This window comes from Lutra lutra, chromosome 17 (assembly GCF_902655055.1).
Source record: "Lutra lutra chromosome 17, mLutLut1.2, whole genome shotgun sequence".
Lineage (NCBI taxonomy): Eukaryota > Metazoa > Chordata > Mammalia > Carnivora > Mustelidae > Lutra > Lutra lutra.
The window spans coordinates 31257791-31273038 of NC_062294.1; the positions used below are offsets into that span (position 1 = coordinate 31257791).

General features: G+C 41.8%; 2 long non-coding RNA genes across 2 annotated transcripts in view; both read left to right on the plus strand.

The window, feature by feature from the left end:
* The window catches only part of LOC125089964 (uncharacterized), a 299071-nt gene that overhangs the window by 148368 nt on the left and 135455 nt on the right, over positions 1 to 15248 (plus strand). The window lies entirely within an intron of this gene.
* Positions 13570 to 14690, plus strand: LOC125089963 (uncharacterized). The gene is made up of 2 exons (XR_007124110.1): positions 13570 to 13656; positions 14204 to 14690. It is a non-coding gene; the product is annotated as an uncharacterized LOC125089963 (long non-coding RNA).

The window sequence follows — 15248 nt, forward strand, 5'->3', positions numbered from 1 at the left end:
GAAAACAATGGTAAGAGTATAAATTTTTGGTTGGCCTTGATTTTTTAAATAATTCAGGTAGCCAGATGAGGGCTGCCATGAATCTGGATAAATGGCCATAAATGACCAATTCCTTTTTGAAGAGTGGTCTAACTTAACCATGAAGGGCATAGGCCGAACCAAGTGTGCTGTTCACATGTTCTTGGTGTGAATGTATGCTCAGTCTTTTATCATTTGGGTAACTATAGACAAGTTCCTTCACCTTTTTGTGCCTCTATTTTCTTATCTGTAAACTTGGGATTAATTAAGAAGAGTGTACCTATCTTTTAGGATTGTATAATGATTAAAAGAGTTAATAATGCATGCAAAGTTCTCAGAATAGTGCTTGGCAATAGTAAACACTCAATAAATATTAATTTTATTATTATGAGGTGTGACTCATGAAAAACTTGCAGGAATAATTAGCTTATTATATTTGGTGTAGAAAAAACAGTGGTTTCTTTTTGGATGCTTCCCAGGATTTTGGCTTCTATCTATAGCAGTGAATCTCAGTCTTGGATGCACATTGGATCACCTGGTGTCAAAGTATAATTTCAAAAGTTGAAAACTTGACTCTTATACAAATATGCAGTCCGTACTTGCCAAAGACTTATTTGATTCATTTAATGAGAGAACCAGCAGGATACGTCCAAAGAAAATTAGAAAGGTCAAATAGATATACGTCCTGAAAAAAAATGCTGGTATAAGATTGCTAGGTTAGATATAAAATTGTTTAATGTCCTATGGAGCCAAAAAAAAAAAAAAAAAAGCACCCTATAATCTTCAAATTGGACAGAAATTATTAGCATCTCTCCTGGAAAAATGTATTTGCATTGTTAATGGACCAAAATCTATAGCACTGCCATCAGACTTCTACAACAGAGGTTGTCAAACTTGGATGTGTGTCAGAATCACCTGGGAACTTGCTAAAATTACAGAAACCCAAACTCCGTTCTGCTTTAATAAGCTTGAGCTTCTATATACTTTATTAGCTTTCTCGGTAACTCTGTTATGTATCAAGGTTTGGGAACCACTGTTCTACAAGACATTATCTATTCTTATAGAGTTGTGAAAAATCCTAGTAAATGTGAAATTAAATGACGGTACATCCCCTTAAAGACTTAGATAGTCTTTGGGGTGAACCTGTTAAACAGTTTCTTCACCATGATGTTGAAAGTCTATGTTGTTATCCTATTGCTTATTTCCAAGTTTTGGAATTGTTTTCTTGATACTGAGCCATGTTAAAACAACAACAAAACTACATATGGCCAGGTAACTTCCCTATGTTCTGATTACTTGATCTGAAGCGTGGCTTGGGAATCAAGGGTGTCAAAGCTCCTTAGGTGATTCTATAGGGCAGTCAAGGCTGGGAATCACTGGCTTTATGTTTACGTCATTTCCTGACTCCTTTCTGTGTTTCATGCAGTATCAAGAACATGGTATGCATACACTATGATGTATTTAGCTGAAGAGTTAACAAATTAAATTTAATGAACACAGACACATTTGGAATGGTCCATGTTGAAAAAGACACAGGTTTATCTTGCCAGCCTTTAATAGAGGTGGATACTTCCTCGAGGGATGGCTACTCTGTTTTCAGTTTCAGGAAAACAGCAGAGAATTCTCCAGTTAATATTCTTTCATGTCCAGGGCACTGTTCACATGGCTGTACCCAATTTACAGGTCTTCTGGATGTGACTCACCTATCTTCTCCTGCCCAGCTGTTCTAGAAACCCTTCCTGCCAGACATATATATTCCTCTTCTCTTTCAGTCATTTGCAAAGTCTTAGAAGAGGCCATTGTAAACACAAGATAAAAATGATTTATTTTGGCTTCTGTCTTACTCTCACAATCTTAAAGTTTGTTGGAACAACTCAGCTGTTTTCAGCTCCAGGCTTCCATGTCTTCTCTTCAAGAGGGTGCTTCCGGTATGGTGTTGGTGCTGGTAAAAAGAAAGGTGACTGATGTAGGAGGTAGACTCCTCAGCCATCATTCCCTCATTATGGTCTATTTTGGGGAGTCACTGGTCTTTCCTTGTGGTTTTTAAAATTTCATTCTTCCTGCTGTCTGTGCTTTTGTTTGGGTATTCAGTGACAGGGGTGAAAATTATCTTCATCACTGTCACCAAAATTCTTTTCAAGAAGGAAGCTGCTTGATGTGGGAAAATAACATCAGGAAGTGCTAGGATTCAAGATGAGATGCTGAGAGCACAGAAGTTGGGCTGGGATTTAATCAAGTAAGGTAATGGGGGAACTTCTCTACCTGAGACAAAGCAAGGTATTTGTTTTTGCTCCTGAGAGGGAGAAGAAGGAGAGTCCAGAAGGAAGCAGACAAGAGACAAAGTGACGGTAGAAGGCTTTGTGTAAAACTTCTGGTGGGAGGGTGGCCACGAGGACATTTAAGAACAGGCTGGCTTTGTTTGCGGCTCTTGGCAATGCTGTGGGATGAGTGCCACCTGTTTGCAATACTGCCCCCCCCAAGTCTTCAGTAAAGTCTATTTCATGTGTCCATGTGTGCATATGTCCATGATAAGAAATGTCACAGCATTTCATGGCTGGGTCAAGGCAACACAGTCCACATAATGCAAGCAATAGCTAAAGCCAGAGGGAAACTATGATTATGGAAATCTTAAGGAGGACTTTGATAGGGTTGAGGTTCTGGAATGGGGTTCAAGGCAGTCTTATGTATCTCACATTGAATTCACTCTTTCCACTATGATTTAATGGAAGGACGAAGAGTGTAGGACTCTGTATGCAGTGCAGAATCCCAAGACCACACAGATGTGCCTCTTCAAGGGGCTAACCGTTCTAGTCATGAAAATTCGAGATACATGCAAAGAACTAGACCTCAACACCAGGGAGCTTCTAAGGGTTTTAGAAGTGCAGGTGAAGGAATGTTAGTTCAAAGTAAAAAGGGATTCCTTCCGATTGGGGAAACTATCACAGGGCTCATGGAGGAGATGGTGTCTGAGGTAAACTTGGAAAAATAGATAGTATCCAGATGTAGAGAAGAGGGAATTGTAATAATTACTCCCATTTATTGGACAGGAAAAAATACCCCCATATAACCATTTCTTCCATAAATATATACAGTACATTATCACCTTAGAAAACTTCCTGGTGCCCGTCTCCAAGCAACACCCCACAGCCCTTCACTCCAGGCAGTCACTGATCTAATGAGTACTCACTTGGGTTCTCTCATTTAATCCTTACAACAGTCCTCTGATGAAAGTGCGGTGACTCTTGTCATTGTACACATGAGGGAACAGCTCTGTTTAGTAAGAAATTTGCTCCAAATCGCACAGCTAGAAAATGACAGAGCTTGACCTTGAACCCAAGGATAACCCCAAAGCCCACACTCTCGCATGGTAGAGGGAATAACATGAGCGAGAAAAAGATGAAAATTGCTGGACAGGTATGGTCAATAGGGAGTAGTCTGACTACAGGATAAGGTATGTTAGGCAAAGTAAAGGGAAGTTTAGCTAGAATGTTGTGATTTTCTGTGGATCTCTTTTCCACCCAGAGTAGGGGTTGTGTGTGTTTATGATCCTCATGACTCCTGAACCTACAGGTTGAATGTATCTTCTAAGTGATGTTTCCATGTCAAAGAGTGCCCTATTTAGGAGGCAGAGAATAACTCCCAGGTGGCCCTGTGGAATATTAAGTGTGGACTTCATAGTATTTGCTATTATTTATCCATATGCATTGTACACATTTGTACAGAAATAAATACACATGGTACACATGGGCATCTGTGCTGAAGTACGCAGCCAAGTGTCAGCACATTATCAGATTTAAATTGGCTGCCTAACTCTATTAATAGCCCTGGTTTTCCAGTTTCTAAAATAAAAGATCCCAGAACAGCTGGACCGAAATCTGAAACAGAATGGAAGAATACAGCCCCGCAAGCAGTAGTAGTTTTGTCTGTAACCGCTAAATAAAGTTCGTAGCTTCCTAGATTTGTGGAGATGCCTGTAAAAGCACCCTTGAATTGCTAAGTGCTTTTTAAAAAAATGGCTTAATCTCCAGCCAGTGAAAGGGATTGATTATGCTCTGTCAATCGTGGGATTTTGAGAACCTCTCTGACTTCCCATGAAAATCTGAAAGCAGAGCTAAATCCAAGAGCAGCCAGCGTCCACCGTGGCCACGTGGCTCAGCAAAAGGGCGGCATGAAGATCACACTCACCCACTAGGATTTCTGTCTCAGCAGTTTATCAGTTCTCAAAGCTCCCCGTTAAATGTTTGGACTTTTAAAATGCAATGCTTTCCACGATCCCGTCCAATATCCCTTCTGGGTTTGACTCCTGCTGTCCCCTGTACTCCTGCCTATACCCCAAAATACCATGACCCCACCCTTACCGTTACCTGAATATGCCGTACACTGTTCTCTACCCTGTCACATAGTTCATGCTGTTTGCTCAGCCCACGTGTCCTTCCTTCCTTTACCTGCAGAAATGCTACTCACTCGTCCCAACTCACCTGGAGCAGCCCCTCCTCATGACACTTACAAGGCACTCCTCCACTGCCTCCCTATCCAGGCAGAGCAAATCATGTCCTCCCTGCTGTTCCCATAGCACCTTGTCCTGGATCTGTGGTGCAAATACATCCTTTCAAGGTGCCTGCCCCTTGCCTGCATGAGTTCCCCTCCTCGAGGCCTGGAAGTGTGATCTGGGTCCTAGCAGCATTGGCTTCTCCTGCGAGCTTGTTAGAAAATCAGACCATCAGCCTCTGCCCCAAATATACTGTATCAGAAACTCATTTTAACACCATTACCAGGTGGATTCGTATAAACATGAACATTTGAGAGGCTCTCCTCAGGGACAGAGGTTAGGGCTTAGTGAGTCTTTAAGTCCCTGACAGCGCAGAGCAGCTGATGTATTTACTCAGCACGTAGACATAATGAATCACATGCCAGACATTGCCCTTGGAGCCAGAGATGCAGAGATACTGGAGAATTTACAAGTATGGCTGGAGTTTAGGGTCCTGGAGATGAATTAGAAAAAGGCCAAGTCTGTTGAAAGCCTTGAAAAGGTCTTAGGATCAAATCAGTCTGAAAAACACAAGCCTGAAGTTATGCCACAGATTCCTTTACTGGGAGTCTTCTCAGAACACTGAAATGTCACTGTGTATTGGGTCTCTGTAAGACGGCGGTGCGTGCCCCAAATATACTTGATCACAGAAACTTTATTGACTTACTTATTAAGTAGGGCCCATTTGTGGGATGAATGCCTTTCAAGGCATTGGGAATCACTGGTCTACTCCCGTAAGTTTGGAATTCATTTTGTCTGGCCTGGTGACAGTATTTGTGTTGTCTTATCTTGTGATCTGACTATTGCTTGTCTTTTGAATGTCTCTTCTCAGCTAGATGGTAAAATCTTAGAGCAGAAGGAGGAATCTTACGGTTATTTGGTTTTCTACTCTCACTTCATATTGGCATTTGTGTTTGCCCATGATTGTCTTCTATATATACCTTTGGCAGAGGCCAAAGACATGGGCACTTGGTTAGGATCTGAATGGCCTAAGGTGAATTTAACATGGTAGGAAAGGCATCTGATGGGGATTATAATCCTGGCTTGGAAAAGAGCTGGGTTGACTTCGAGCCGGATGCTCACCGTCTCTGGGCTCCAGCACCCACTTCATCAGCTCAGCCAGTAGACGATAGCCTCTTGGAAATCTGGGTCTGAAAGCTTCTGAATCTTCAAGTAGATGTAAGATATCATTGGAGAGATTTGAGCTTAATTTCAGGGAAAATTCTCTACTCTGCTTTCCTGGAAATAGTGTTTGAAAATTAGAGAAAGTCAATATTTTAAATAATTTAGAGGAGAGACAGCACCAAGGTCATGATACAAAGTCATCTTGAAAGAGATTTTGTAGGACTGAAATTCCGTGATCCATATAAAATGAGAACAATAATGTGTTTCCCTCTCCCATTAGTCATTCTGAACATGAATAAATCTGAGAAGATTTAACCTTACTAATTTTAAAAGTAGCTGCTGGAAATATAATTTGATTATAACCACCACAACAAAAGAACTTAAACATGTGTTGAACTTGCAAGCATTATTAACACTCGGTTAAAAAACATAGTACCTTCTGCTTATAGAGACAGTTTTCCCAAGTAGCTTAAAGCACTTCACACTGAAATGCTGATATCCTCATTTTATGGATAAGGGAGTGGAAGTCCCTTATGGAAGGGACTGGGGCTAGCTGACCAAATTCTCCAGTCCAAATTCTCCACATCCTAGTCAGTGCTGGGCATTGCCCCGGACCTGATGTCTCTGAATATGGCCTTTTCCCCACCACCAGATACGCAGAGCGTTCACTTCGATCTGCAGCCCAGTTGATAAAAGCTGTCTTTCCTCTGAAATATGTGTCTCGTTACTGGATGTTGCATATGTATGTGTCCCATACAAGATGCGTGGTTTCCTGACACCTGCAGATAAACAATGATAATTGGAAATGGACAGGGTGCTTCAGCAGATTTGAAATACCATAATACTTAAATATTAAGTCTGAATGTTTCTTGTGATAAGCAGCCTTCACTTACCTGAAACCAGGGCCCACGATTAACTAGCAATTGGCTGGTATAAATTATGAGGTACGTCCTGTAAATCTCTCTGCTGCTGGGGTCCCAGGCAGGTCTGAGGCCAGCTGAGGTCTGCAGCATGTGGAATCTGGAAGCACAGACCAGAGCCCCGTGCTCTTCCTCCCCAGCCCACAATTGCTTCCTAGTTCCTGGCAGCCCCGACTGCCTGTACGTCAAACTTCATTTCCATCTCAATGAGGTTATGTCCAATGTGATTGTACCTTCCCCTGGCAGGGCCTGTCCACCAACCTTGCTCTTTCGTCTCCCACTTGGCTTCTTACATTGGAGAACTTGTAGTTCCTCATGATCTGCTGAACATTAATATTCACTAACTTGCTCCGGGGAGCTACGCTTCGCCGAGCGCATTTTCACCTGAAAGGAGTTGTTTAATATAAACATTTGGTTAATATTCTGTACATTTGAAAGTATTTTATCAGCATCGGTGTAGGACCAAAAGTCATTTAAATTCAATGGGAACTGATTATGTGCCAAGAATCGGTCCTTTCCAAAAGAGTATGTTTCCCCCCTGACTATAATGTATACATTATAAAACTCACTTACACGGTTGATGGGAACACTTTGTGGACAAACCAGCAGCCCTGCATTTCATCTGACTGAATTTTCATCCGCTCTGACGCTGGTGTTAAATGGGGGAAAATATTATACAATATTGCTTTAAAAACTGTCTAAATATAATTATCAACATCTTTGGAGTGATAATAATTATCCTAACAAGAGCTCATCAGAGGAAACACATAGTTTGATGAGGATTCTCTACTCGAATCCCTGCCCCCTTGCAGAAGAAGGAGGAAGAGTCTTTTTTTTTTTTTTTCCGTCCTAAAGAACCTGAGCTCTCTGAACTCTTCTTCTGGCCACCCTACAGTTTTTCTTCGCATGTGTCTCTGTGAAACTCATTATCCCAAAGAGTTGTTAGGTAGACAATACAGGCAGCTCCAAGAAAAGTTGAAATAGACAAAAGGAGAATGCTGCTAAGATTTGTTTGAATTACATTCCAAGCTCTGGGATAAAGTCTTCACAAAAACAAACTCTTACTACTTTCTATTTGAGGTACCTGTTGGATATGAAGTTTTCTTTAAGCTTTTCTTTTCTTCTGAGATATAACTGACTGGAGAATGAAGTGTGTTTGTGTGAGTGCATGTGCATGTATGTACGTACAACAAATAAAAATCTACGTGGCCGTCCTCCTAGGTCAAGCCCCCGTGTAGGTGCCTACTAGACAACTTTCCTGCCCCTATGGTGTTAACTATGTCTTCAAGTTTAGGTGGAGTTTGTTAATTTTGTTTTAGTTTTTAAAGATTTATTTATTTTTGGGAGAGAAGAGAGAGCGAGCAAGCATGAGCAGGGTGGGGAAGGGCAGAGGGAGATGCAGCCTCCTCACTGAGCAGGGAGCTCAATGCGGGGACTTGATCCCAGGACGCTGGGATCATCACCTGAGCCGAAGGCAGACTCGTAACTGACCGAGCCCCCCAGGTGCCCTTGGAGTTTGTTCATTTTAAACACTAGATAACCTTCTATGATAAATGGCTTTATTTATCCATTCTCACATTGACATTTGGGAAATTTCTATGTGGGGCTATTCCAAACAGTGTCTCTGTGAGTGGTCTCGGTGTGAATATACAATTGTTATCTCTGGAACACATCCTTTAGAGTATGGTTGCTATTTCATATATTTGCAATTCTTCAATTTTATTGGATAATGCCTGGCTGTTTTCCAAAGTGGTATTACCAGTTTACATTCCTACTAGCCTCATGAGAGTTCCAAATGTACCACATCTCCATCAAGATTGATATTGCCAGGCTTTTAAATTTGAGCCAATCTGGTGGGTGTGTAGCAGTATCTTCCTATAGTTTCATTTTGCATTTCTCTGATTATCAGTGAAATTAAGCCTATCTTTCATTTGTCAGTTGGCTGTTTGGAGTTCTTTCGTGAAGTGTCTATTCAAGTCCTTTGCTCATTTGTTTAGTGGGTTGTCTTTTCTTTATTGGTTTGGTGGCCTGATAAAGAAATGAAAACCCTAGCTGGGTACTTAGGAAGTACCCATCACATAACTGAACGATGATAAAGACAAAAAAATTAGTGTAGATGCCAAGGCGGACTCTGCTATTTCTGAGAGTCTTATGAATTTCTAGAGTAAAGAAAATGTAAGTCATTAAAAAAGGCCATTGGGCCCATATATCTTGTGCCAGAAGTCCTCTCCTTGAAGTTGTGTTGTTTTGGAAGGGCTCTGGGTCCTTCAAGGATCATTTAGATTGCTGCTGTAGGGATTCAATAATGCATACCATAGAGTTCCAGAAACAAATAAATTCCTCTAGCAGTGAAAAGCCCATTTACTTTTAGGACCCTGGAAAAATACCAAAAACTAAGCTCTTGGACACTCAAAGCACTCATTAGTGTTCTGACCGTGGAGATGACCACATCCTGATTGGCAACATAGCCACATTCTGGATTGTTACATTGAGCCAGACCAATGTCAAACACTGAAACAGCCAGCCTGGACTTCTTTAAGGAGAAGGGGTTTGGGCAAGAATGTGCCCAACTCACCCTCTGAGATGTGGTTTTCAAGGGTCAAGACACCTTCTAATTCTAGGACTCACTCCAGATCTATCTCCCATGATTAAATACTTCTCGATTCTACATGTGGTCCTGAATTCCCACATTCCCTTTCCATGTCTCCAGTTCCAGCTCCCAAAGAGAGGGCATTAACGGCTCTACTTGCCCCCCCCCCTTCAAGAATGTGTCCCTTTTTGGCTGTAAGTCTTCTCTAGATCACCTCTTGGGCTGTTTTGGAAATTGTAAGTACTTTTTGGGAGTTAGCTGCTGGTCAGGCTCCTAGAGTCCTGGCCTGCATGTATGAATCCCTTGCAAATGTGTTTGCTTAGAAGCCAAGACTATGGCACAAATTCAGTGTCAGGCTCACATGACATCTCGGTGCTAACTGGAATCTTAGGAGAGGTGAGGCTCTACAGCCCCCACTCCGTTCTCTCCTCCTTTTGTGATGGAATCAGTTGACTTGAAGCTGAACATATGGCAACTACCATCATAACATAGAAACCGTTCCCTCTGCCATGGCAACCGGAGAATCAATGCACATTTATGGCTTGGATGTGCTCAATAAATGCACAATGTATAGAAAGTTTTTTTTTTCTTTTTTAAAGAAGCATTTGGAATAGCAGCAGAGAATTAAGACCTTTTCTTCAAACACACCTCTGAAGTCCTTCTGCAGAGAGGGGTGCTTGGAATATCTTACATACCTTGTTCTCTTTTGTTACCGCAGGAGAATCTTAATGGGACTACATTTTGTTTCCAAAGTTCAAGCATATTATTTATTCCTGAATGAACTGGATGTAATTCTGTTTTCTCCCAGAGATCTTTGAAGTTGATTCATCAATATATTGTTCCTAAGTTCTACACCTAAGGGAGAGTACTGTGACTGGAACCTCCTTAATACATCTAACATCTATAGACTGAATCGTTTGGCTCCATATTGATGAGAGTATCAGAGGCATACATTCGGGCTAGTATCTTAAGGACAAGTGTCTTAGTTCTGTTCCCATGTCCATCTTGGCATATTCTCTCCTTGCTCAGACCTGGAAGGTAATTGCATCTTCTTATCTATATCAACATAGTTCCATCACACAAATGGTTGGAGGGGTAAGAAGAAAAAGGGCTTTTTTTTCTGTGAGGAAGCATTGTCAGGGGCTGTCTCTTCAGACTTCCCATAACCTCATTCCAAGAAAAAAAACAAGCCAGAGAGTTGAAGGGAGCAATAACAGAGACGAGGAGCCATGAAAGTTTGGTTTTTACTTCTGTCCTACTTTGGCTGTCTCTAGCTCCTCAGATGGAGTGGGTCGTACAGACTGTGGTTTGAAGGACCCTTCTGCGTGAAACCCATGTTCCCTTAACTCTCAGCAGTGTGTTGTTTTCTCTGTGTCGTGCTCACCCATTAGCATTTTAATTTAGCTTCATATGGCACTGTTCTGCAGATGGATTTGCTTTCTTGCTTTTGTTTATTGTACGAGTGACAAACATGAGGGCATTTTCATGATGTGAAAAAATGCCGTGAAGTTGTGAAAATGAGGTGACTTTCTCTTGCCAAGCCCCAAGGAATGTTAAAGCAGAGATGGCTTTGACAGGGAACCGCAAACGTTCCCAATATTAAAATGTTCAGGAGTCTTGATCTAATTGAAATGAGAAATTTTCGCCGAGGCCTAGAGACTCAGATGTGACCTTACACTTCTGTCTGTTCCATGGGATGTGACTCATCTGACTCTTCAGGAAGTCACTCAGTCCTGCACAGGGACACCTCCTACTTTATGTGGATTTTGAGCTGCACTTAGAAATCAGACACCTACTGCTTTGGGGGCATAGTGGTGAGGCAATGATGAACACACTCTTAAAAATCTAGCCCTAGGCATTGAAGGGCTTTGTTTTATGAGTCGATCACTCCTTGAGATCTGCAAATTCTTACATCTACCTGGTAGTCCCGAAGGACCCACTTATGAATTGGGTCTAAAAGTCAACAACTTTCTCACTGGAGAGTTTTAAGTAGGAAAACATCAGTTTTAAGGAAGGGAAGCATAAGAAACCATCTTATAAAGTTTGCCTCTTTCCTCTACACTGGATATTCCTAAAACCTTGCCTTCTTGTTTAATACTAGCTGAGACTTCTTAGAGCAAAGTATACCGTTAAAGGCAGGGGTGGCCAATACTTGTTCAACATCTAATCACCAAGCCAGAGTTCATGACAGACATCATTAATCAAGCACAGAATTCCTTCCTGCAGAACCAAGAAGTAAATTGTCAGAATCCTCAGTAGGCCTCCACCAGTTGGTCAAGGTTCTGATGCAAAGTGAAACTGACCTACCCTCCCTGGTCTGGGCTCAGCCAGTGATGTGATTTCTCTTCTTAGCATGAGTAGCCAGATGCAGCAGACAACCTTCATCTGGAAACTATGAGTACCCAACATTTCCTACAAATCCCTCTCCCTCTGCTGTAGTGAAGCATTGCAAGTATAAGATGAGCTCTTTTGTTGGGCACGTTCCTCCTTTGTCTCATCTCGGGCCACTTCCTCCTTTATGTCTCTGTGCCTTCTCTCTGCATTCATCACGGGCTTGGTGTGCTCTCTCACAGCGCATTCTGGTTCTGTGGGAGCGACAGGCAGAATTCTGGGTGGTCCCAAGATTCCCGCTCCCTGGTGTTTACTGTTTACTCTCCTGATTAGGTTACATGGTGTGACAAAGGTGAAGAGATTTTGCAGATGTAGTCAAAGCATCAGATTAGTTGATTTTGAGATCATCAAAAGGAAGACTGTCACGGCTGAGTCTGAGCTAATCAGGCGAGTTTGTAAAAAGATGGGTGGGCCCTTTGTGAAGGAAGAAACCGAAATACTCCTGCTAGCCTTGAAGTAATACACAGCCATGTTGTAGATTGTCTGTCCTGAGTGCTACATGGTGTGACTCCAAGAGCGGCCCTCGGCCAATAGCTAGCAAGAACATGGAGACTTCAGTCATATAGCATCAAGGAAATACATTCTTCTGACCACCTAAAAGAGCTTGGGGAGTGGGTATTTCTCTCGTTGAAACTCCAGATGAGGATGTAGAAGGCCAACATTTTGTTTTTAATCTCGTGAGAGCCCATTTGGAATATGGGTTCCTGACCCATGGAACCTGTGAAGAAACAAATTTAACAATGTTAAGCTGCTAAATATGTGGTAATTTGTTACACAGCAATAGAAAATTAACCCACTGGGCCAGATGTAAAGTAGGGTATAGGATTTTCCACTTGGCCCTTTCTGCTGCCTTCCAAAATCAGCAAAAAGATCATTTTGATGGGAAGATGGGTGGCAGGTTGGTGAGACAGGGGATGGGGATGAAGGAAGGCACTTGTGATGAGCACCAGCGTGATGTATGGAAGTGTTGAGTCACCAAATGGTACACCTGAAATTAGTACTACACTGTATGTTAACTAATTGGAATTTAAATAAAAACTTAAAAATTAACTTTAAAAAAACCTACATCACTTTTATTTTGAGGGTCTAATTGGTTTTCCCCATAGGAAAAGAATTATAACAAGAGTAACAAAACAGTGATGCTATTGGGAGAATTAAAGAAATTTCAAAACCTTGTAAGTCACAATAACTATTTTTAGTCCATATAGAAACAAGAAGAGAGAATCAGTGCTCCCTCTCTTCTTCGCTTCCACATGTATACAATGAAATGGGTGTGGCCCTTGGCCCAGGAAACACCAGTAGTAATGGCTGTTGAGACCTATCTTAGAAGGAATCGTGACACTTCCCCCAGCCTGCCTTCAAGAATTCTCTTATTTGCCTAACCCTAACCCCTGAAGCAAATAATATATTATATGTTAATTCAAAAAATAAAGAAGAGGAATTCTCTTATTTGCAGGTTATTGGATCTGTTTACCCTTCATTTTACTTCACTTCCTGTTCCTTTTTCTGTATGGATACCTCATCCTCCTCACAAAGGGAAGTGGCTTTCTTCAAGGGGTATGGTAGACCGCAAACATCGATCATGGACATTTTGAAAAGTTCTGGACAAGAGTCTGTGTTCTCATTCTGCCATTGGTCCTGACAGGAAGTTTACCACAGATAACTATCTCCCATACCGTTTATTTTGCAGCAAACCAATGGATCCCATCTCTCCCATGGAAAGGTCTTTTTTATTCACAGTTTGTTATGGGACTTCCATGTATCCTGAAGAATGGGGGATATGAGAAGTTCTAGTACCATCAGGCATATAGCACATGCTTAATCAATGTTAGCCATTATTATTATAATTACTAGTATAAATCTGTTATGTGCCCAGCAATTTTCAGAACCCAGTGGTGAAGCAAAAATCCCTGTGTGCCTCCTGTCTGCATCACAGTAGAGACTTTCAGATGAAACGTCACAATGGCTCCTGGTCAGTCAGGAGTGGGTGGGGCTTGGGGGGCCAGAGTTTAAACTGGTGGATCTGAGCTTCTTTAAACCAGATGGCCAGGTTCTATCAATCAAGAGGGACATAATCCAGAAAGGTAGAGCACAGGGTTGAGATCATGGCTGGAGGGGCGGGGGGCATTGAGCAAAGTTTCTATTTGGGTTTTCTCTGTTCAAATGACACTGGAAGGGGAGAGAATTGAGTGGATAGTTTTAGAGTTTCATAACTGAGAGACCTTGTGATCTGGGGATCACAGTCAGTGACAAGGAAAATGGGGTGTGGATGGGTTACCTGAAGGTATGCTGAATCGGGAAGAATTGTGGTTTGTGTCAGAGTTTTTTTTCTCTTTCTGTGCACTCAGAAAAACCTGATTTGAAACATTCTGTTGAAAGTATTATGTGTGTGTGTGTGTGTGTGTGTGTGTGTGTACATGCATATATAATATACCATTAGAAATGGGCACCGTAGTTGACTCTGGGACCATAATGTATGTTTCTGTGTCCTTGCTGTCTATTCAAATTATAGGTGAGCCAGACAAAGGCTTCTTTATAAACCTAGGGAGTTTCCATTTACCTGCAGTTTGGGATGTATAATCTTCATGTTTTACACTTTTAGCCCTTTAAAAAATGTCATTCTTTTCCCAGGGTTCTTCTGATCATTGGGTCAGAAGCATCTGAATCCTTGTTATCCGTTGTGCCTCAGCTATCCTAGAAACTAGATGCTTAAGAATATCATAATCCCAGAGTGATAGAAAGACCTTTCTAGGGAAGATGAGATATCCGGAGACTGGAAAGAAAAAGTCTGAAGGATTTGACCACATTAAAATGAAAATCTTTGGTTCAGCAAAACACCAGAAATAAATTCAAAAGATAAAATATACACCGGAGAAGCCCATTCTCTCAACACATCTGTCAGTTCACAAAGAGCAGCTACAGTCCAACTTGAAAAATGAACAAAGTGGTAGGAAAATGGGCAGCGTTCACCAGGAGGAAATAAGAAACAGGAATGCCTAATTATGTGGCAAAAATCTGCCCTATCTTAATAAAGAGAGAAGATAAAAGCTTAGTAAAGATTAACTTCTACTGAAGATTAAAATGACACTTCTGCCATAAATAAAAACATTGTTGGCAACGTGGTGGCTAACTGGGCATCCTCATGGGGTACCCTGGAAGGGGGTATCCACTAGGAATAGGGAACATAGCACTGGCTTAGGTTATTTCCTGAGTCTGTGGCCCAGAATCAGAGCAGGGGTCCAGCAAGGCGGAGGCTTCCCTGTGTCAGGGACCCCACCTCTGAAGTTCAAGCAAAGGATGGCTCCTTTTGATGCTAACCTCAAAGATAGAAATTTTTTTTTTATTTTATTTTTTATAAACATATATTTTTATCCCCAGGGGTACAGGTCTGCGAATCGCCAGGTTTACACACTTCGCAGCACTCACCATAGCACATACCCTCCCCAATATCCATAACCCCACCCCCCCCAACGCCCTCCCCCCATCAACCCTCAGTTTGTTTTGTGAGATTAAGAGTCACTTATGGTTTGTCTCCCTCCCAATCCCATCTTGTTTCATTTACTCTTCTCCTACCCCCTCAACCCCCCATGTTGCATCTCCTCTCCCTCATATCAGGGAGATCATATGATAGTTGTCTTTCTCCGATTGACTTATCTTGCTAAGCATGATACCCTCT